Source organism: Falco biarmicus, chromosome 2 (genome assembly GCF_023638135.1).
Source record: "Falco biarmicus isolate bFalBia1 chromosome 2, bFalBia1.pri, whole genome shotgun sequence".
Lineage (NCBI taxonomy): Eukaryota > Metazoa > Chordata > Aves > Falconiformes > Falconidae > Falco > Falco biarmicus.
The window spans coordinates 94,924,141-94,945,869 of NC_079289.1; the positions used below are offsets into that span (position 1 = coordinate 94,924,141).

At 41.4% G+C, this 21,729-nt stretch overlaps 1 long non-coding RNA gene across 2 annotated transcripts in view; it reads left to right on the plus strand.

The window, feature by feature from the left end:
- Positions 1–15,766, plus strand: part of LOC130144681 (uncharacterized) — a 53,198-nt gene extending 37,432 nt beyond the window's left edge. For both annotated transcript variants that reach the window (XR_008820213.1, XR_008820212.1), the window contains exon 3: positions 15,253–15,766. This is a non-coding gene — a long non-coding RNA (uncharacterized LOC130144681). The remainder of the gene's footprint in view (positions 1–15,252) is intronic.
- The last annotated feature ends 5,963 nt before the right edge of the window (positions 15,767–21,729 follow it).

Sequence of the window (21,729 nt, forward strand, 5' to 3'; positions counted from 1 at the left end):
AAAGGGATTACCAGAGTAAACAGGCAGAATGAAACAAAGACTAATAGCTTCAAACTGCCAAGGCTATTGTATGGGCTTTGGCAGTCCCTTTGGGGATTGCCAATCCACTTGATCATAAGAAGAAGCATAGAGATAGGGAAATACCCATCAGTGAACAACCCCAGGATTCCCGTACTGCATACTGTACTCGTGGATGAGTTGCAGAGCAACAAAATGTAGCTAACATCATTAATTAGGGGAATTATGTCATTCCAGCTGTGGGATTCTCTCCCTCCAAAGCTGACATTCTCATGACATAACTTGACATGATACAGAAGAGTAGCATAAGTTACAATGCATGAGCATACAAGAAAATTAATTTATTTAGCCTGGAAAATAGCACTACCCTTGAGACCACACCTGTGCCACGTGCTCTGTATATAGCTATCTCTGCGCTGGCTTTAAACTAGCAGCAACTTGGAACTCACTCCAGGTTTATTGCTTTGTGTTGATTTTCTTGGGTGGATTTTACCACTTGTGCTGAATGCTGCTGGCCATATCTGAGGCATTTGCTTTAAAACCAACTTAAGCGTATTCAGCTATCAAGCTCCTTTGTGTTTTCAGCTCCCCAAACACACACAAATGCAACTGTCTTTTGTCTCTTGTAAGATTGGAGGCAGGCAAGATTTTTCAAAGTGAGTTTATCTCTCTAATTTATCTATTTATTTTTTTTCTCCACTACTCCCTTCTTAATTTAATTTATTTTTAGTGAGGAAAAAAAAAAAAAAGAAGAAGAAATTAAGCTTGCCAACCAACCAGATGTGGAAATGGCTAGGAGGTCTGCTCAAAACCTGACTCACCTCCTTGACATTTGAACTTTTACCAGGGTAAGGAGTGAAGGATGGAGCTGTTGGAGTAAAGCACATCCAGTCCTTCAAACTTAACACTTCTTTCACAGTGCCAGTCTGCAAAAAGTAAGGGAGAAGTGCTTCTTGTCAGTGCTACAGCCATGGATTTCAGTTGCCTCTGGTGTGCTCTGCAGGTGTCAGGGACTAGCAGTGTGCCTGTTGGGGGGGTTACCTTCCTGAGGATGAAAGGCACAGCTCTTGTGGGGTGCAGGTTTCATCACCCCACTATAAGTGACAGAAAAGATTGTCCTGGCACCCATAGAGCTCCTAAAACTTTCCAGTCTTTTGCCCTTCATGTTTCTCGTTCAAGATGGAAGGGAGTTACAGTCTCTGAGTGCAAACAGAGGTGGGGACTGGGATGGGCATCTGTTGAAGCAAAGTCACACACGCAGGATGTGTGAGTTGAAAAGGAGCCTGTGCTTGGCAGGCATTTAGGATTTTCTCAGGCTTCTCTATGTCTCACTTTTTCAAACAATGTCACTTTAACTACTATTACTGCTGGGGCAATTAAGGCAGGCGGGCAGGAAGCATAGGAAGGCGTTGCTTTACCCGTAGGAGTGTTCAGGTTATTCCACACAGAAGGGTATTGACCAGTGCTAGAGGTTTAAGACTGATCAAGTTGTGATTTTTGTGTTTAAAGTATCAGGCTTAGAGAGAAATGCATCCAAGGACATGGTCGCTGTCAGTAAAAGTAGTGGCAGGGACAGGTGGAGCAGGGTCCATTTTCCCTTGCAGGAAGAGGACCTCTCAGAGTCACTCAGAGTTTCTGGTGGTAGCAGGGTCTGTGGCAGCTGCTTCCTCAAGTGTCATCTCTATTGCTCATCATCGCTAGGGACAGGTTTGTTTATGTCTAACAGAAACAAAAGCATTCCCTGGCATGTTTTAAAGTTGGTAGGAAGTTACTGCACACGTGCACAGGAAAAACAACAACAGTAACACTAATACATATTGATGTAGTGGGATTATTGCCAAAGCTTGTCACTGCAAGCAGGCAGGCAGGCAGAGCTCATTTCTGCGGAGAGGTGTACAGCTTCTTTGCACCTGAATGCAAACTATCACACAGGAGCAGAAAGAGCAGAAATACACAGATTCCAGTTTTTCAGTCCATGGGTGATTTGCTACTGATATTAATAAGGATGGGATTAAGCCCAGCTTCCTTTTGTTGCAGTTAGTCAATGTGCCTGAAACAGAATGGATGTGAAACTGGAAATAGTATCAAACTTCCCAAAGGTAACACATCTCAACTTCCACGTGTAGCCTTTTCTGCTGATTAGTCTCCTACACTTGTACTATACGTTTTAGTTCACAGCTGCGGTCTTCATAAAATCGGAATTACGGGATGAGAAACAGGAGCAGCCCTGTAGACTGAACTGGATGTGAAGGTTGGTTCTCTCCCCATAAATCACCCATGCGTGCAGACCCCACGTTCCAACAGCGTTTTGTCCACTGGTAACGAACTGCTGCCACCCGTGGGCTGCGGTTTGTATTGACACACGCTTTTAATCCTGCACTTGTGAGATTTTGTAATCCGCAGCTGAGATATTCCAAGACTGCAGGTCTCAAATGAAGCCACTCCTGCCCGGGACAGTTGGAGGGAGCCATGTGCTAGGTCAAAAATTTCCTGCCTGTTTCTGCAAGACGTGCTGAACGTAGATGTTACTCGCTTGGTTTAAACGCACTCAAGAGTTCCATAAGGGGCAATTTTTTCCCGATAAACTTCACAACATATCCACCGCTGCTAGTCCTCCCACACTGGCTTATTGGGCAGAAATACAATTGTATATACATAAATTGTAGGGATCAAATTTTTACTGGTGATTGCCAAGGAAACACAAGCTTTAGATACTGAAAGGCAGCTTCAGCAGGAAAGATACATGCGTTTCCTGAAATAGACACGTAAGCCGTAGCAGCTTTGAGCATCCACTGCCTCACTCTTGACCAAGTTTATTGAAGACCTAGAAATGAAATCACTTTGGAATCCCTTAGGGCCTGGTCGGACCACGGCCTGCACACACTAGGAAACCTGGCTCTTCAAAAATGTGATTTTTTCCACCATTTCTGTGAAAATGTGGCCAGAGATTGTGGTGATGATAATCCTTACAGATATATGTATATGTACCTACTACACATACATATATAAGACATAGATAACATATATAATATGTAATGTATAATGTAGGATATGTAGGATATATAATATATATGATATACAATACAAATGTGCAGTGTAATATAATATTAAACTTTATAATGTGATATAATATTATAATATTATAGTGTGTATATATAATATTATATTACATTATGTTATATTGACACAGTGGTTTTAGTTGTTTCTTAGCCTGAGGATGATTCAGATTAACATCTTTTACCTTTTACCAAGCAAGAGCAATGGAGAATCATTGCTATTTGAACAGATTACTGACACAGGAAAAATTATTTAAAAGGACAAATTCAGGCTCCTTAGCCAAAATGGACTTCTTGAAAAGAGTCATCATCCCGTAGCATCCCATCCCTCCTGAGCACTGAGGGTTGCGGTCTGTGCTGCCGTTTGCATGACGGAAGCACAGCCCACAGTCTGCTCAGCTCTCCCATCTGCACCCCAGGACCATCCACCTTGCTACAAATTTTCACCCATTAAAAGATGATACTGAACTGAAATATAGAACACACAATGTTCATGCTCAAACTTCATGTTCATACGAGGTTTACTACTATCATCATCTTTGCTACAAAGTTGGAAAATCTCAAATTTGCTTCAAATTCTTCAAGGCAGTAAGGGATTATGACTCTGTAAATACAGGGTGGTTTTCTTGTTAAGTGAGTAATGCTTTACATTGGTCTAAAGAGACTCTCCTGCTGATGCTTGGCCAGAGTCCTAGCAAGAGCATCATTTATCACTTGCTGGTGAGCAAAACAGCTGCTCCAATTCCTGCAGTGAGTCTAAACCCATCATTTTGTTCAGCATTTGCAACTCCAACACACTGCCATGAGTAAGGCTTTGAGCATTAAGGGAATACTGCTGATAATTAGGTAGTATGCTCCTTTTCTAGAATTCCCTAATATGAGGAATTTGAAATTATATATCCTCTCCCAGAGTAATATGAGGTTATCAGAAAAATAAGACTGCGACTCTATTAATAGCAGCGGGGGGATATTCTGTTGGCTGCCTGAATGAATCTGTAAAATACTTCGACGAGAAACAAAATATTTTGTTGGTGTTTGGTCAAATTTCTTTCTTCAACCCATACTACAGGGCACAATTGCTTCAGCATCCTCTAATCATCTACAGTATATGGGATTCCAAGTCCATGGTTATGTGCTTCATAAATAACTTTCTTTGCATTTGCTGACAGATGTTTACACAATACATGGAAAATAAGATTAATTTATTTTGAAGGTGAAACAAAGACTTTGGAGACTAGTTTTGTCCATTTTTTAAAATAAAAACCAATAAAGATAATAACAAAACTAAAAAATATCAAAACCCTACCATTTATGGATTTTTTTCCTTTCTCATGGCAGAGAGAAAGAGAGAGCAAGGAGTGTGAAGGGAATTATCCAAGAGGAAACTCTGAGGCTTTTCAGTTTCCTGTTCTTGGCAAGAATGAGGGACCCAACGGTGGGGAACCTGCAGTCAGAGAGAGGGACACTCACTTGTTATCAATTTAATTTGCAATATTGTAGGTCAGTAAGTCACCCCAAAAGCTTTGAAGAAGCAGATCTGCTGGGAATCCACATGATCTCATTACAGTCAACTGCTGGGCAAGTACTTCACTGGGTAGAGAGCACTGCATATGTTTTATTTAATTGAAGGTTTGTATGGGTTCATTAGCTGAATTATAATTGGAGTTTTAACATATTCTTAGAAAATACTCTATGATGTGTTAGTATTGCTTCTGGAAAACAGTAAGATGTTGCTTCCTGACACATTAGAATATGAGGGCTAGTAGAGCAGAGGATAAAAAAGAATCAGTAACTACTTTATTTTTTAAAAATCTATGGGAGGGATCTCTTGCGGGGACTCAGAATTCAGACAGCGAGGCAGAAATGGTGCCGTAGATTAGAAATGGGAAAAACCAGGCTGGAGGTAAATATTCAGGTCTAAGTACAATAAGTGATCCACGTAGGAGAACTGCAAGGATCTGTACAAAGACTGCCATATGGATGCTTCCACATCCATTATTGATGTGGGAACCCCACTGTCCTTTGGAGTGAAGCGTGAAGCTTTATGTTCCTTCAGGAGAATGGAAGAACATAACTGTACATTTGCTTCATAACCTTCTTCGTGAGTCTTACCAAGCTTTTCCCCTCAATATCTTGTGACAAGAACTCCCAAAGCAGTTCAAACCAGTCCTCTCTCCTTGCATACATCTGCATTTGCTTTTTACCTGCCCTAAAATCATGCTTTTAATGACTACTAAGCAAAACATCATTAGGGAGAAAAGAAAGAACGCCGTGAAATAGAGAGCAAGCAAGTGAATATTTGCAGGGGATACTATTTTGCTGAGGTAAGGCCAAGTGGAGTTGTACACGTACATATTAATGCATTTATGAATGCATTACTCAAAATGAGTTATCTTATGCCATTATGAAATGCTTTGAGCAGTATTTTGGAGCTCAGCAGTCTGATTAGCCTTTTCCTTTTATATCTGGAACTAGCCACAGACAAAGAAGTCACTATGGGACTGCTCTTTTTATTTCAGCCATTGAATCTGTAAGTCTTTCTAGCATCCAAAGCCCCTCTTGGAATCAAGGAAAGATAACATGAAGTCAGACACCATAAGAAGTCATTTATGCTTATTAATCTTGGTCATTGCCCATCTACACCCAGCGCCCATAGTAACTTGCCTTGAATGTAAAATCTTAAAAGCATCCATTATTTCTTTTGCACAAGCAAAGATATGCTATGGATAATATCTGCATTAGTATTCACCTTTGTCCTGTAGCTTGGTGCCAAAATGGGTCAGTTTTGTGGCTATCCCACTACTACCCCTATTAGACTGTAAGGAGGGCTGAGGAGGTTCAATATCAGCTGAAATGGGGGGAAAAGAGACTACTTTTGATACTTCTAGTAAAAACTTGCTTTGGGAGAGAAAGCTACTGTATATTTTCAGTTAATGGGCAAAGGAAAGAAATGAAAGATAAAGGACGTGCTGGTAATGGAGAAAGAATGAAGTACAAAGTAAGACTGATAAGCCTCGCTCAGAGAATGAATTAATTATTTTCTGACACACATTTTTGGCCCAAGCCGCCTTTTGGGCAAGAATTCAAGAGACACTGTAAAATGACTAGGTATTAATGGGAATTTGGGATAATTTTTTCTCTCAGCATCTTAAATAGTTTATATAAATCTGCCACTTTGCAAATGATGTATTAAAATACTCTTGTGGTTGCTTAATAGCAATATTCCTCTGAGATTTTACAAATACATCAGCAAATTAGATGGATGAGTTCCAGTCTGCCATAATTCAGATGCCCAATATAGGCGATGCTTCACTGAACATTTGAGTATGCAGGCTGAAGCAGGGGAAAAAACCAAGTCTGCCTTAATGTCTCTGCCACGCGTGTCCTGAAGCTCAAGAAGCGGGCAGGGGAAGATGCACTCTGCTTGTCATCACGATTCCTGGTTTTGACTATGGAGGGACCAGAGGCATTTGCCACAGGTAGTCCATTCCCCCACCCCTTCTATTGGTGCTCAGTGGGATCCTGAGCACCCACCCCTATCCCGTGATATCCCCTGGCCCTTTGCAGAGCAGAGGTGCAGTGTGTGCCTGTGCCTGCTCTTTGCACCATGGTTTGCTAAGATATGGCAACCTCCAGGTAGATAAAGCTTCTCAGCCTCTGTGGGGTTAAAACCTTACTTTAAAATCCCAGTAGAGCATCTTAAATCTAATGTGTGCCCCTCACCCAGACCATAGTGGGATGGGAACATCGCATGAGCATGAGTGCAGGGAGCAAGGAGGGTCCTGGCTTGAAACCAGAGGCTCTCCCATTTCCCAGGTAATTGCTGTACCTCCACGATTTTTCTCATGAGGTTATTGGTCTTATTACCTATCACTCCCTCATTTAGTTGGTGAGGCCTGTCTGCTTTAACGTGACATGTGGCAGAGCAGGAAGCACCCATGTGCCTGAAACAAAAACTTCTGAGCAAATATGAGCGGCTAAAACTGAAGCCCCCCCCTAAGAAATTGTAAGCTAAATAAGAAAACACTTCGTGCCTTTGGATGCCAAAAGGTAAACTGTGCTAAGGACTTAATCACATTAATTTAGATAGATGAAGACAGGAATGGAGTTCAAGCTAAGTGAAGATGGGCTGAGACAGTGTGGCTGAGATATAAATGTATTCAAGCTGAATCATTCTGGTGAAATTTGGCTTAAAATATTTATGCAGCGAATCAAAGTAATAACGCATAGACCGTTCTTCAAAGAATGTGGAAGAGACAAGAGATGTCTCTGAAAAGCAGGAAAGGTTAAAGACCATACCCATTTTTAAATGGTGGAATACAGAAAAACACTGGATTATAGACTTGACAGCCTAACTTCAAACCTCAGAAAAAAAATTAAATACGTGGAAGATAATGTCACGATAAAGAATTGCCAACAGGGACTCAAGCCAATCCAATTTCTTTCTTTGGATAAGGAGAAAGCAATAGCTGTAAAATATCCGGATTCCACTCGGGCCCCTGAAACCGCTTCTGTGTCATGTTCCTGTAAGCAAACTGAGAACGGCTGGCCAGGATGGGAAACCCGTACAAAACGTGTCTACTAAAATGAAGATTCAACAATTGGTTCTCTACCAAGGTGAGAGATGTTTTCAGAGAGGGACTTTTATCAGCAGCTTGGAGGATGCAGTCTTTTTCAAAAAAACAGAAGTGCCTTGGAAACCTTAATCTGTCTTGCAGAAATAATGGACACTCCCTGATTGCCCTAACGGCTTTTGCAGGCACCACAGAGGGTGTGAGTCATCCTACCTAAAGCCAGTATGCAGCTGTAGCCCAGGCTCCTTCCCACAGCCAGTGCAACTGCATCTCTTGGGTGATTCATCCCATCTAAGGGTAGAGGTTGAGGATAAAGGAAAGTAACCACTCCCCAGAGTTGCCTCTTCCTGCTGTCCTCTTGACTGTAGGAGAGTATAAAAGGACGACCCTACAGCAGCCACTTAACTTTTAAATAGCTCACATTAGGTGAAATGAACCCCATATTTATTAGTAGCCGCGTAATTACCCAGATTCTCAGAGATATTTGGGTACTTAATTCTCTTTAAAGTAGACACTAAGCAGATCTGATAACTTGACCTGGGATCTGTTGACTGATCCTCCCACATGAAATAGGATATATGGGGATCTTAAGATTCTTACCTTTCCTGCATTTCCCAGGTAAGTCACTGGGCTCACTAAGGGCTCTGGATACAGTAGGAAGGCAGGATCAAGTTATCATCTGATAGTTTTAGTTGTTAGCTACTCAGAAGGAAGTATGAAACTTAGGATGTAAGCCTGGCTCACAGTCTGTGCAGTGTTACAGAGTGGAAACGAATACAATTTGCACAAATACATCAATGGAGCTAATGCTGATCCCCTGCCCCGAACATCCTCTTCCCACGCAGACCACAGTGATGTTAGTGGAAGCCTTCCTTGTGAAATGAAGAGCCACAAATTGTATCTTACTGGAAACAGTCCTTCAATGGAAATACTTCTTTATGACTTATACCTGGTCCCTTGCAAGCATTCAGGAGTGGTAGTGGCTCCACAATTATTGATAATTCTGCTATTGAAGAATTATGGGTAATTCTCCTTTTAGCATGAAAAAAAGAGGGAGAAACAGCAGACTTCTCTGCATCAAAAGCCAGGAGAGAGCTCTACTACCCTGCAGGATTTTCCATGCAGCATTTCAATGCACATTCTGTTGATTTTTAAAGTTTTTTAAACAATTCTTCATTCCACATCTCATCCCTGAGGCCAACCTAACCTAAACTCACAGCACTCACAGAAGTGGAGTAGGATCTTGTGTTCATTTTCTGTGGCTCAGTTGCCAAGGTCTGACATTAACAAAGCCTTTCTGGGTGGCTGGCAGCACAGCTGAGCCCAGTGCACAGCCATACCACACCCCCCCTCACCCGCCCTCGCCTCTGCCAGCCCTGGCACCTCTGTCACTGCAGCCACCAGTTGCTTCTCACCCTGCTGTGGCAGCTGGCCACAGCAAGGGGCTTTTGTCCCACCACACTGTCTCCTGGACACCAGCAGGTCTTCCAGCTAAGGGAAAGGATGAGCCTTAGGGTTGGTGCAATGACCGTGATTTTTAGGCACAAGCAGCTTTCTGAGTTGGGGGCAAAGGGTTGGCTTCTCTCCATTTGGATGAAAGTTGAAATGGCAGCGTGTGGCAGGGATCACTAACAGGAGGGAGATTGCGTCTCTGAGGTCCAAAGGTGGGACCAAATTTCAGCCCTCTTTTTGTGAGGGAAGGCGCTCTGTGGTGTCCGTCACGGCTCTGCTCCTCAGCCAAGGCACTGAACCCCCAGCCCAGGTAGAGTGGAGGCGGCTGCCACTGTGCAGCAGCCACAGGGTGCTGAGTAACCACAGGAGCAGCTGCTGCTGCGCAAACCTGGCCCAAAACGCTCCAGCATGTAAACCTGTTTACTTGGTATTATAATGATCATATGGATAAGGGAATGGATCAGAAATGTACACAGTCTGAAAAAGGATCGTATTAACAGATGCCAATAATTAAGGCAGATGAAACAACAGATATTTGCTTACATATTTCCATATTTTAAAGCTTACTCATAGCCTCTTAGAGGACAATACACTTTCTCCTGTGTATTTGGCAGCGCAGGGGAATGAGGTGTTTGAAAGAAAGAGGAAATGAATTGTTCTGTTATGAAATACTTAAACCCTCTGTGCTGGTAGAATATGAAGGCAAATGCCTAAATATATTCCTGTATTTTTTCTCTCCAGCTATAGAGGGAAATTGCTCTCTCAGGTGAACAGCCTGCTGCTGGTGAGATCCTTGAAAGGCTCCACATCCTGATGGAAGTTGCAGTTAAGATTAGCACACCTGCCCCATGGTGTCATCCAGGCAGTTCCTGCTGCAGGAAAAAAACATCATATGTTGGAAAACAGTGTTTAATTCTTACAGGGAAAATTTAATCTTGTGAAGGCTGTAAGTGATTCCCAGGGCAGGATATGGAGCACATCATCTTACTCCAGTCCAGTCACACCTGCTTAAATGTTAGGTGATGCTTCATAAGGCACTGTGAACTTCATAACTTCATTTTTTTTAAAGCAGCATATTGTTGTGTTCATTCCTGTTTTGTACAATTATTCTAGGATCAATGGAAATCTGCTTCTCCTGAAAGGAGTTTCTTTACATCTTGCAGTTCCATGAGAAAAAAAGTGAACCCTGAGTTTACTTTAGAGGTCACAATATACCTTCTTCAGGCCATCAAAAGCCAAAAATTTCAATATAAGAAGCTATTGCCATGCCATGCAGTTTTATGAGTGTATGTGTGCCTGTTCATGTGCATATACATATGTGTTTTAGTGCAAAATAAAATAAAACAAAACAAAACACAGTTTATCTTTTCTCACGGATGCCACTCTTTGTCTGACCCCCTGCTTCTTCTCCAAGCTTTCTCACACATTCCTAACTGCCCCATTTTCTTTTTCTTTGCACACCTGCCAGATTCCTTCTCTGCCCACAGAAAAATTTCTGGCATGTCTGTCACTCTGTTCATATAGTTGCCAGCACAACTGTTCTTACTTGCTTGCTTAGTTTTCTAACAATAATACCAGACTGCATTTGAAAGTACAGTGATGCTTGAAAATAGTGTCAAGCAAAAATACCAAGCTATGGAATACCAAACACAATTTCTTTCAATTTCTAAGCAAAAAGTCTTGCTTCTTTTCATTTTCTTTGCTTGCATAACCCCTTCAGAATCCCAGCAGCCAGCAGCACTCTGCTGAATTCATGGTACATTCATTCACCACCTCTGCATGACCTTGTCCCAGAGCTTTGAGCAAGGCTGGCTGAACCGCCGTTTATGGCTCCCCGCATCTGTTCTGAGAAAGAAACTGAAAGGGAAATACAGAGTGCAGAAGAGTTGGGGTTTTTTTCCTTTTTTCTCCCTGCCCCCCCCCCCCCCCTTTTTTTTAGAAGTATCATGCATACTAAGCCAATTACTTCCTGAAATAAAAGCTCTTAAAGATAGGGTTAGGATTTATTGTCTTTAAGCCAGTTGTTAAAATAGTCAATCTAGGCTCCCTCTATGCAGCCATAAAGGGAAATATCCACGTCCAAAGGGCAAAGACCCTAAGATCAAGGTAAGCATCTGCAGCTGGTCAGATAAATCCTCTACGGAAGTATCTGTTCCCCACTGTTGACTATAACTGAAGCCCAATTTACTCATTAAAATTAAGGGAGATGCACCCCCCACTTGATACACCAGGAAGAAATGGATGTAGGGCTCTGATGTGGATGTGGGGCTACCAGAAATAAAATGGTTGATTTTTGGTGTGTGTGGCTGGATGTTCAAATTCCTTAAGCAGGGTGGTTACATGCGCATATCCAAGGTGCAAAATTGCAGATCTGGTTCAAGCAGAATTCTTACTAAATTACATCATGGCAGTTTAAGTGGAGGTGGAATTCATTGCCCTACTGGAGGCCAATTGTGTTTTTCTTTTATTTTCTTGACTGTATTTACTTATTCCATTTGCCTGAAGGATTGCTCCCAAGTTTTTTAGGCTGCATATTTGAACTATATACTGTGTTGAACAGATGCCATAATTTGTGAGTAATATTTCTTTTCAAAAGAAAATTTGTAGTGTTTTTCCTCCCCTCCAATTTAAGAAAAAAAAAAAAAGAGAGAAGTATTAATCTCAACATAACACTTCTGAGAAACCTACAGCAGCAATCTGCTGGTGCTCCAGGTAAACCAGTGAAAAGAAACTCCTTGAGGGTAGTAGATATGTTTCACAATTGTTAGAATTTCTTTTGAAACAAAGAATATTTTTTTTTTAAGAAAATAATCCTGGCAGTAATTTGGATATTAAGTATGACAGTGATCTACAAAGGAACTTAATAATTTACTTGACTTTAAGCACATGATTAGTCTCACTGTCTATTCACATGCTAAATGTAATATCTAATGCACTTTGTTAAACACAGATATGCTGCCAGAAAGTGTCACTGTAATTAGATTGTTACAGCAATGCATATATGAACTTTACAGCATAATTTCCCTGCTTAGCATGATCATTATTAAAGGCATCTTCTTTCAGAGAATATAATTATTTTTTACAGGCTGTCTTTAGCAAAAAACAGCTTCTGCATAGAATGGGAGGGTGCCTTTTAGATCGTTGATCATTTATACTGCTGTATTTTTAGGGAAACACTGCACTCTGCAGGTGAAAACTCTTCCTCATCTTCTAACACGTTGGAAAGGTCTTGGGAAAGAAGCACAGATTTTCTGGGGTGAGCAGTTGGTACTTTTTAACCAAGGAAGGGCATTGTCTGCAGCATGCTTATAAATGGGAACAAGTCTTCTTTCTGTTCTTCTCCACTTCTTACTTTCTGAAGAATAACCAAAAGTATATAGAAAGTCTGTAATGTTTCCTGCAGTAAGGAATTTGTAACTAGACAATAAGCACAATTTGGCTGTTCACATAATTTGCGGGGCTCAATAACAAGTTCTGTGTCAAATCTAAACACCCTTTGCCATTTTCTGATGCTAATCCTACAAATTGAATTTCCAGTTAGAAACAGGAGCACACTAAGGCTCAGCCCTAAGCCTGCACTCCTAAAGTGAGTCCCTTGCCTCATCACCCTCCTTCATCACTGCCTTGCAGTCCTATCATCTCTCCCTAGTCTCTATTTTCTGATTTCTGGCCATTAGATGGCAATCGTGACCATCATCTGCTTCTCCTATTCATGTCCTTTCAGGGCCAACATGCTTGTGTGCTCATGCTCCTGAGAAGCCTTTCTTGTCCCTCTCTGCCTTTCTTAGTTCCAGCAGTGGTAGTTATGCAGAGACTGGTAGTTACACCTGGCGCTGGTTAACATGGGAAAAAGGAATTGCTTTTACTCAGAAGGACAGTGTTGTCCTGGCACAAGAAATTTGCAGTCCAGCTGAAAACAGCGGCATTGCATGTTAAGGCTGCTGGGAGCTCTCCTCTGTAAGGTTTACTTTCCAGATCCCCAGAATTCCACCGTGGCAGGTCTCTGGCTGGCGTTTGCTAGGCATACAGTGGCTTTGTGGCTGTGAATATGAAAAGCTGGTAAATCTATTGATTCCCAAGAACAGAGTTGAAGCAGATATATGGTGCAAAGCCTTTTAGCTGAGAATCTCTTGTCGCCACTCTGCCTTTTGTCAGGGATTTGAAGCTTGCTGGATATAGCAGCCTGAGGCCCGTTGCTGACTTTGTCCATATTATAGCCTCTAAAGAAGTCTACAGTGCCAGTAGAGACTGGTTTGTGTTTGGCTGCAGCATTTTCTGCCCCTTCCCTGGCTGCAGAGCTGCTATGAGACCACAGAGGAACCCTCTGCTGCAGGTGCCCACCAGCCCCTCCATGTACAGTGTGCCAGCACACCTGCATAGCCATGCAAGCCCGTGCTTACGCGCATCCTGCTCAGGATCAGTAACTGTGGTGCAAAGCTGCAGGCTTTGGGCAGCTTCTGGATCCACACTGGAGGGGCACCTGTTGTTACCTGCCTCTGGCCAAAGCAGACTTTCAGTTTGGCTGCAGAGAAGCCACCCTCTGCAGCCATCTGAAATCCCCTGTGTTGGCAGATCCTCCCTCTCTCCCTCTTTTTCTTCTCACCATGGGGAAGCTGGATGGTACTTTGTAAGTCTCCGTTCAGTGTTTAATCCTCTCTTTTCCCTTCAAGTGGCCCCAGACTTCCAGGATATCCCTGTTCTGCCAACCCAGCTCCTGGACCCCAATGTACAGGTGGCAGTGGGAAGGCAGGATAGTCCCTATGGCTGAATAACAGGAGTGGGGGGAAACGTGTAACACACTAGTCATGGGAATACCCTTCAATATGAAGCAGAGCTTCTGCCTCTGAATTCTGGGGCCTTCCCTGTAGATGGCACTTGTCGGTGCTAAAATCTACTAGAGGTCAGCTCATAGCTCTTTCCAGGAACACATCTCATCATCAGAGAGAGGAGCACACTTGCATTTTTAGGGCATCATTCATGCTCTGGCAGAAACACCAGTGACTCCAGAGGGTTAAGTCTGGGTGCACATTCTCGCTAAGGGGCCCCAAAGCAGGCTGGATACCCTGTGCTCTGACTAGCTTTTGGCCAGATATGTATGTTCCTTATAGCAATAAGTTGAAAAGCACTTCTACAATTCCGTCATAAATAGCTGTTACCTCTGCTCTCAAGCTTCTTGTTGACAGCATCTGCTGCTGGTTATGTCAGGATCTGTAACATATTAAATTGGAAATTTTCAGCTAGCATTAGTAACCCACAGTTACATAGGCAGGAGTTCCATTGTTTGTACATGTTGTGGTACTAGGCTGAAACATTTTCATAAAAATCTTCAGACAGTTGTGCAGTCCCTGCTAACTAACTGCTGTCAAAGTGCGGGAGCCTGTGTGCTGGCTTCAGCTGGGATAAAGTTAATTTTCTTCCTAGAAGCTGATGCAGTGCTGTGTTTTGGATTTAGTATGAGAATAATGTTGATAACACACTGATGTTTCTGTTGTTGCTAAGTAGTGCTTACCCTCAGTCAAGGCCTTTTCAGTTTCCCATGTTCTGCCAGTGAGGAGGTAGTATCATCATCATCATCATCATCATCATCATCATCATCATCATCATCATCAATTTTGCTTTATTTCAATTGTTAACCTGTTCTTATCTCAGTCCAGGGGTTTTACCTTTTTCCTGATTCTCCTTCCCATCCCACCAGGGGAGGGGGAGAGAGGGTGAGGAGCAGCATGGTACTTGGTTGCTGGCTGGGGTTAAACCATGACAGACCTTTGTGGCACGCGCTGTGGGGCTCAGTGGGTTGAGATAATGACAGACCTGACTAGAATGATTTGTTATAAGCACTTGTTACATTAGTTTAATGGTTGCTGGTCACAATGTTGATTTATTCACTCTCAAAGTTGGTGTGCTTGTTCTTAAAGTTGCGTCATGTAATATTGTACTTGCAGTATGTGCTCCCTGTTGTTCTGTTTATCACCCATGGGAACTGGGCTAAGGTTATCATGTTGTTGTACTTTGTACCACTGGCTTACGATACAATAGAATGCTGGTTGTGAGATTAATCTGGTATTTGTACTCAGCATTGCCGTCATCTCTGTGCTTTGGGAGCTGTCTATCAGAAACTATTAATAATTACACCTTTAACCTTCCCTCCTCAGACACCAACCTATGGAGGAGACATCTTCCATCATCTTCCTCTTCCCTGCCATGCTGATTACAGCAGCATTTGAGAGTTTTCAAAATTCTGGATATTCTTGGGATGTTGAAATCCACATGGTCCTATCGCTAAGAACCCGCATGTTGCTGAATGTGCTCCAGGTCTTGTTTAAGGTTAAACAACTATTTAAGAATACCAGCCAGAGATCTGCCCTGAGGCTGCATAGTTACGAGTGGCAGGGTGTGGGACAGTATGGGCAAGTGCCTAGGACAGTGGGCAGCTCCAGTGTTTTGGAATGTCACATCTGAACAAGTCCAGAATCTGGAAAAACTAGTAAATTATTTGGAAGTATGCTGTCACACTGGCAATTCCAGAGAGGCACAGATCACTGCAATGTGCTGGGGCCTGGCCCATGCTTCCCAAGCCCTGGTCAACACTATTCAGTACCCTCAATGGGAAGAGAAGATCTCTGGATCTGACGGCAATGCAATAGGCCCTGGGGCTACTCCAACCCCCACGACAGGTATTGCAGCTACTCCAGCCTCTGCGACAGACTGCAGCTGAACCAGAGGACCAACTCATGCCAGTACCAGTCACCCCTATACACAAGAAGAAATGGACATGAAAGTCAGCTTGTTTAGTAAAGGAGGATGAAGGAGGGCCATTATATGAGCTGGAGCCGAAGGCAGCCAAGCTGCATGCCGCAACTGATACTGCAAACGTGGTTTTCTTCAATCCCTTTGGCTGTAGAGTGCAGGCCACAGTTTGCTTTCACTTGGAGGGGCATCCAATATGCCTGGAATCAACTGCCCCAGGTGTAGAAACACAGCCTTGCCATCTGCCATGGACTGATCCGGGCTGAATGGGAACAGGGTGAAGCTCTGGAACACTGGCAGGACATTAATGACATCATTGTGTGGCACTTTTACGTCTCAACTTTTATGCCATTTCAAGATGGAATTTCTTCTGACTGACTTTATTTTCTGTTCGGGTGAAATTTTGTCACATTAAAACGTAAGTAAAAATAATGTTATTTGAGCAGTTGCTAGTACAGTTGAGGGAAGTAATTTTTATGATGAATTGATCTGTCTTACCCACTTTTGCTTTTGCCACTGATGGTAAAGAATTTATGCTGAAATCTGAAAACCTGGCAGTCTATGGTGTTGTGGAGTATTTCTGGGTTTTGGTCGCCTTTAATGTGACAGTTTTTTCTCCCTGAATGGGTGAGGGAGCAACATGGAATTCACAAAGCAGATAGTGCAAACAGTCTTTCAAAGAGGGCAAAGCTCTGTTTCTGGGACAAGTAAAACACCAGGAAGGCAAGTCAGAAGCAATGATATTTGCTAAGTTAGTATTTTGCTTTATTTTCTTAGATGTGGAGATGATTTTTTAAGTTGCCTGCACCAAGAATGATGTCCTTGTAAATTTCTTTAATGTCTTTAAAATGCATGATAAGATAGTAAATGCAACACAGGAACAGGGCATTTACCTGTCAATAGAACTATATTATCATTAAGGACCAGAAATTATGAACACACACTTTTGTACACAAGAACTCCTTTTGCATGTTTCAAAATTGTGATTTTTCCCAAGTTGTGGTTGTTTGGCTTTTTAACAGAAATGTTTATAAGAAAACTGCAAGTTATGACACTATACCAGTAGATCATACTGAAGAATATGTAGCAGAGTTCTTGTTTTTTAGGGCTAACATGACAGTACTGGTGTGTCCAGAAAATGGCTTTCTTTGCATAGATCTTTCCATTACCTTTTTCATTACCTGGTTGCTATCAGTGATGCTTATACAAATAGTTTTTACATTTTTTAATGTCACAGGACGATATTAAGTAACATGCATTATTGAACTGCCCTATAACTATAATTAAAAAATAAGAAATGAGAAGAATCAATCACAAAAAGAACTTTCTGCCAGTCACAGGAGCATGGATTTTGTGATAGAAGCCTGTGGAAATGTCTTGCTCCAGAAAGTCTACCAGAAGGACAAAACACAGAAAAGGAACTAACTACTTTGAGGTAATCATATTACTGATGCGTAGGCTACTGTAACTAATGGCATCATGGAGCAAAACCTGTTCGAGAATATCCAATCCAATGGTCCATTCTGGCCAATAGTTAAACAAAGACATGTAATCATGTTAGTTTTAACTCAATGGGCTGTAAACTTCAACACTGGAGGAAAACGAAAATGGGGTCTCTGCAAATTGAAATGCACTGATAATTGCTGGGGAAATTTCTTTTTCTACCACCTACCAGTAGTGACACCTCAGGGCAAACATGAGTCAGAAAGTTTCTGATTTCTCAAGCTTTCATTAAGCATCACCAGAATTAAAGATAGAAAGAGTATCTAAATAACGATACTTGGTCTATTTTTTACCACCTTTTTAATGGAAAGGAAATGAAAATAAAATATGAAACTACTGGTGGAAACTCCCTGAATCTGGAAAGAGTTATTTTCTTTGTTGAAACAGGCTATTTGTTAAATTTAAATGGATGGTGAAAATAGATAGTGAAAATGCTGTAGTTTTGACAAATCCTTTTACTGACAAAGTTTAGAAGAAAGCCTTGATGTTGCAGATATGACATAATTGAGATTTTCAAAACTAAATTGTTTCACATTCTGGCATCAAACTGAAATTTTATTTTAAAATCATTCATCAGTTTTGTTGCTGGAAGTTTTGTAAAGACTGGGTTTAAAATTAAGTAGTTAAATGATAACATTTCATTAAAATTTGATTTTTTTTCCTAGATATTCAGTTTATAAAAACTGTCAAAAATTTGACAAATTTTCCATACTTGTTTGGGAATGACTGCTGAATGTTTCAGATATTTTTGCAAGGTAGAAGCCTGTTTCTGCAATGCTCAAACTACAAGGAGCAAAATAGCAGGAAAACCAGTTTCATAACTGTTTCAACAGATTTTTTAAGTGTTGGATAAATTTAAGTTCCAGTTGCATGTCTTTAATTCCATGTAGCTGAGGGAAGTATGGATTTAGGGCCTTATGTCGTCACTCTTAAATTACTTTTAAAATTATCATTGTTTCTTTTCTAATCTTCAGTTAATTTTCTCTGTTCAGCCTGGTTCAGATTTTCCAGGGAAAGTTTGGAAACCTACTTTGGGAAGTAGGAAACTTTAAAAATCCCTTTCCTTATGAATGGTTTGGGAATGAACCACAGATGATGGAGGTGGAAGGACAACCTTATGTAAAGCAAGGATATGAAGCTGACAGTGAGGTGGCAGCAGGAATTTTCACACTCACTGGTTTTAAGATCAAAGGTAGCTGCCCAAATCCTCAGGCTCCCTTTAAAGTCAATAGGGATGGTTGTGCTCCCAAATATTAGGGTCTGGCCCTTTTGGAGAAGCTTGCCTCTCTCTGACTGTATATCGAGGAGCTGACATAAGCATTTACAATGCCACATGAGAAAATTTTCTGCTTGTGAAAAATAGATTAATGAGCTAATTATTCTAATTAGCACAAAACTACACCCCCCACCCCCCCCGCCCCGAGATGTAATATTTTAGCAGCAGCCTATGTTATATGTATTATCTAATTCAGACAGCCTCCAAAAGCACATACCCATAACTGTGTCCCAGCTAATCTGTTCATGCCATTGCAATTGAAGGCAGATTTTCCACTAAGTTCAAAGAAGACAAGTATGAAGAAGTTTATTTTATATGGAAATTATTTTTTATTTTCTTAAATTCAGCTTCCAAGTCCATAAGGTTATCATCAAGAAAGGAGAAGAAAAAAGATTATTTTTAGGAATATTAATATATTTGGGGAAGACAGAAGGGTCTCCCTTATGAGAGAAATGTTCTATTCCTCTAATACAATTAGTATTCTAAGGAGCAAATCCAAGTACGTTGATGAAGGCCCTAAGTGCTTCATTGTGTGCTTCTGTGTTTCTTGTCTGTTATTAAATATATCTATTTCATTCACTTTAAGTAAATGATACTTAGCTGATGATATGAGCCATGAAAACTCTGGACTTCAACCACTGCTTTTGTGCCTGCAGGAAATTAAATAAAAGAAAGTATAAATCCAGTTACCATTACACAGGAAAAGGTACTGAAAGACAAGCAGGTGGTTGAGTACTTTGGTGGACAGGGAACTATAGGAACTGTAAAAAATTATTTCAAAATGAATAATGAAAGAGGAGGAATAAATTAATGGAATGATAGACAAAGACAAAAAGCATTTAGGAATTCCACTGGAAGGTGAGTTCATTGTGGATAACTGGCTAGCTGAAAAAAGGTCTCATAGACATAGTCCAGCTGGCTGGACAAAAATGCACATCGCTCTCAGCTTATCTGAAGTAAAGCAAAATACACTGTCTTTGGCTGTCCTTGTTACACAATAACAGGAAGATTTCGGTGGGAAAAGAATGTTGCAGGTGGGAACAGGTAACTACAGAAGAGAAACTAGGGGCGGGCTTGGTATTTAGGCAACTAACCAATAATGAGCTTAACTTTTGTAATATGTATGAGCTAATTATAAGAAGGCATAAAAGGTGACTGTAAGAGACAATAAACGAAGTCTGCTGATCATTCATATTGAGTGACTGTGTCTTCCCTCCGTCGCGACAGTTCATAACTATTTAAAGCTGTGTAAATCCATAATATTTATTTTTCTTCCCCCCCTCCCCAAACACAAGTATATTATAACATTTATGGATATGATGTTCTATTTATATAATATTATCACACTTATAAAATCAGGCCAAAGCTTTATATATAGTTTCCAACTCTTCCAAACTTTTGCATTTTTTTCAATACAAAACCTACTTTCCAATAAAATTATGGCTACCTTCACAATTCAGGTAATTTCTTCATGCTCATAAAGCAGTTTCTAAGGTGAAGGTTGATTTTCCTGCCCCATCACTCAATGAAGTCTGTATAAAATCTGCTGTACTAGCTTGTATTTTCTGTGATCCCTGCTGTTTCTGTACCCTGCCAGAAAAGGCCCCCAGCCTTGCCCACCTCCCAGGCCCTTTCCTCCAAGCGTGGCAGGACCCCTTTTCCTCAAGGCCAAACTGAAGCTTGGTTCTTTCCATGTTGGTCACCGCTGGCTCTTGCGTGTCCTGTGCAGTGTGTGTGTTGTAGTGAGTGTTTTGTGTGTTCCTGGATGCACAGCCAGGGACTTTGCCAGGCAGGGCTATTGTAACAGTCAAAATAATAAAAGAAGAGAAAACACAACATAATGCTGGAACCTCATGCAGGTGCGTAGGTCTGTGTTCACTGTGCTCTAACCTGCTGAATGATCTGGTACTGCATTGATGACATCAGTTGCTGGTCAGGGGATGCTTAGTTAACATTTACATACAGCCATTTTGAGAAACTGGGAATTGCACAGGTACATTTAGAAGGATTCCCTTCGACACCCAGTTACACTAAATAATTTAACTTATTAGACAGGAAGGTTGCTTGCTTTATGTGATGAAGGTGGCTGTAAAAACAAATTTAGACTACTGGCCTCACAAAAAAGTCCATTAGCAAGCTGGAATAACTTGTTATGTTGAAATGAAGTACCTGAAAGGAGGCAAAGCTGTTGGCAGGATTATTATACCTATATTTTAATGATATAAATTATTATTATTACCATCATTACATGACTTTATTATTGAGTATTCATAAATTTTTGCTTTTTCAGCTTAGATGCTTTATTTGAGGGTTTAAGACTGTGCTCTCCATTCAGAAAGCACTGCAGTTCATTGTTGTTTATAAATTGTTTGAATAAATGCTGTGGATCATCAAGGAGTTTCTGGTGGGGAAGTTTGTGAAGTTGTGAAAATTAGGAAGTTTGTTGTGGGATATGTCAAGATACACCAGACTACAAAGATTTTTTAATTGATCTACATAACGGTTATCTCCATCTTTCCCTAAATAGCTGAGATGGTTTCCATCAAACACTAGCATTTCTAGAGAGCTGTTGAGTAAAATAGTCTCTGTGAGTATAAAATGCCAAACAACTTGATGGGTAGCTGAGGTTGGAAGGAACCACTGGGATCATCTAGTCCAATCCTCTTTGCTCAGAACAGTATCAGATATGTCAGGTTGCTCAGGATTGTGTCCAGTTGGGTTTTGAATGTCTCTGAGGATGAAGACTCCAGAACCTCTCTGGGCAACCTGTTTGACCCTCAGTTTTTTTCTTCTGAAGACAAGGGTTGTGGTCCTGCTTTTTGCTTTGTTCCCTCCACTCAGGATCCTGATCTCTGCTATCTCATGATCATTGCCTGTGGTTGCACCTGACCTTTATGCCCTTGACCAGTCCTTCCTTTTCCTGTAAGTACAAGGTCTAGAAGAGTGCTTCCGCTTGTCAGCTCCACCTGTGTCAGGAAGCTGTCATCAATGCACTCCAGTAACAATCCGGATTGCTTGTGCCCACCGTGTTGTGCTGTCAGCAGATATCAGGGTAGCTGAAAGGCCCCGATGAGCACTAGGATGTGCAAACATGAGACACCTC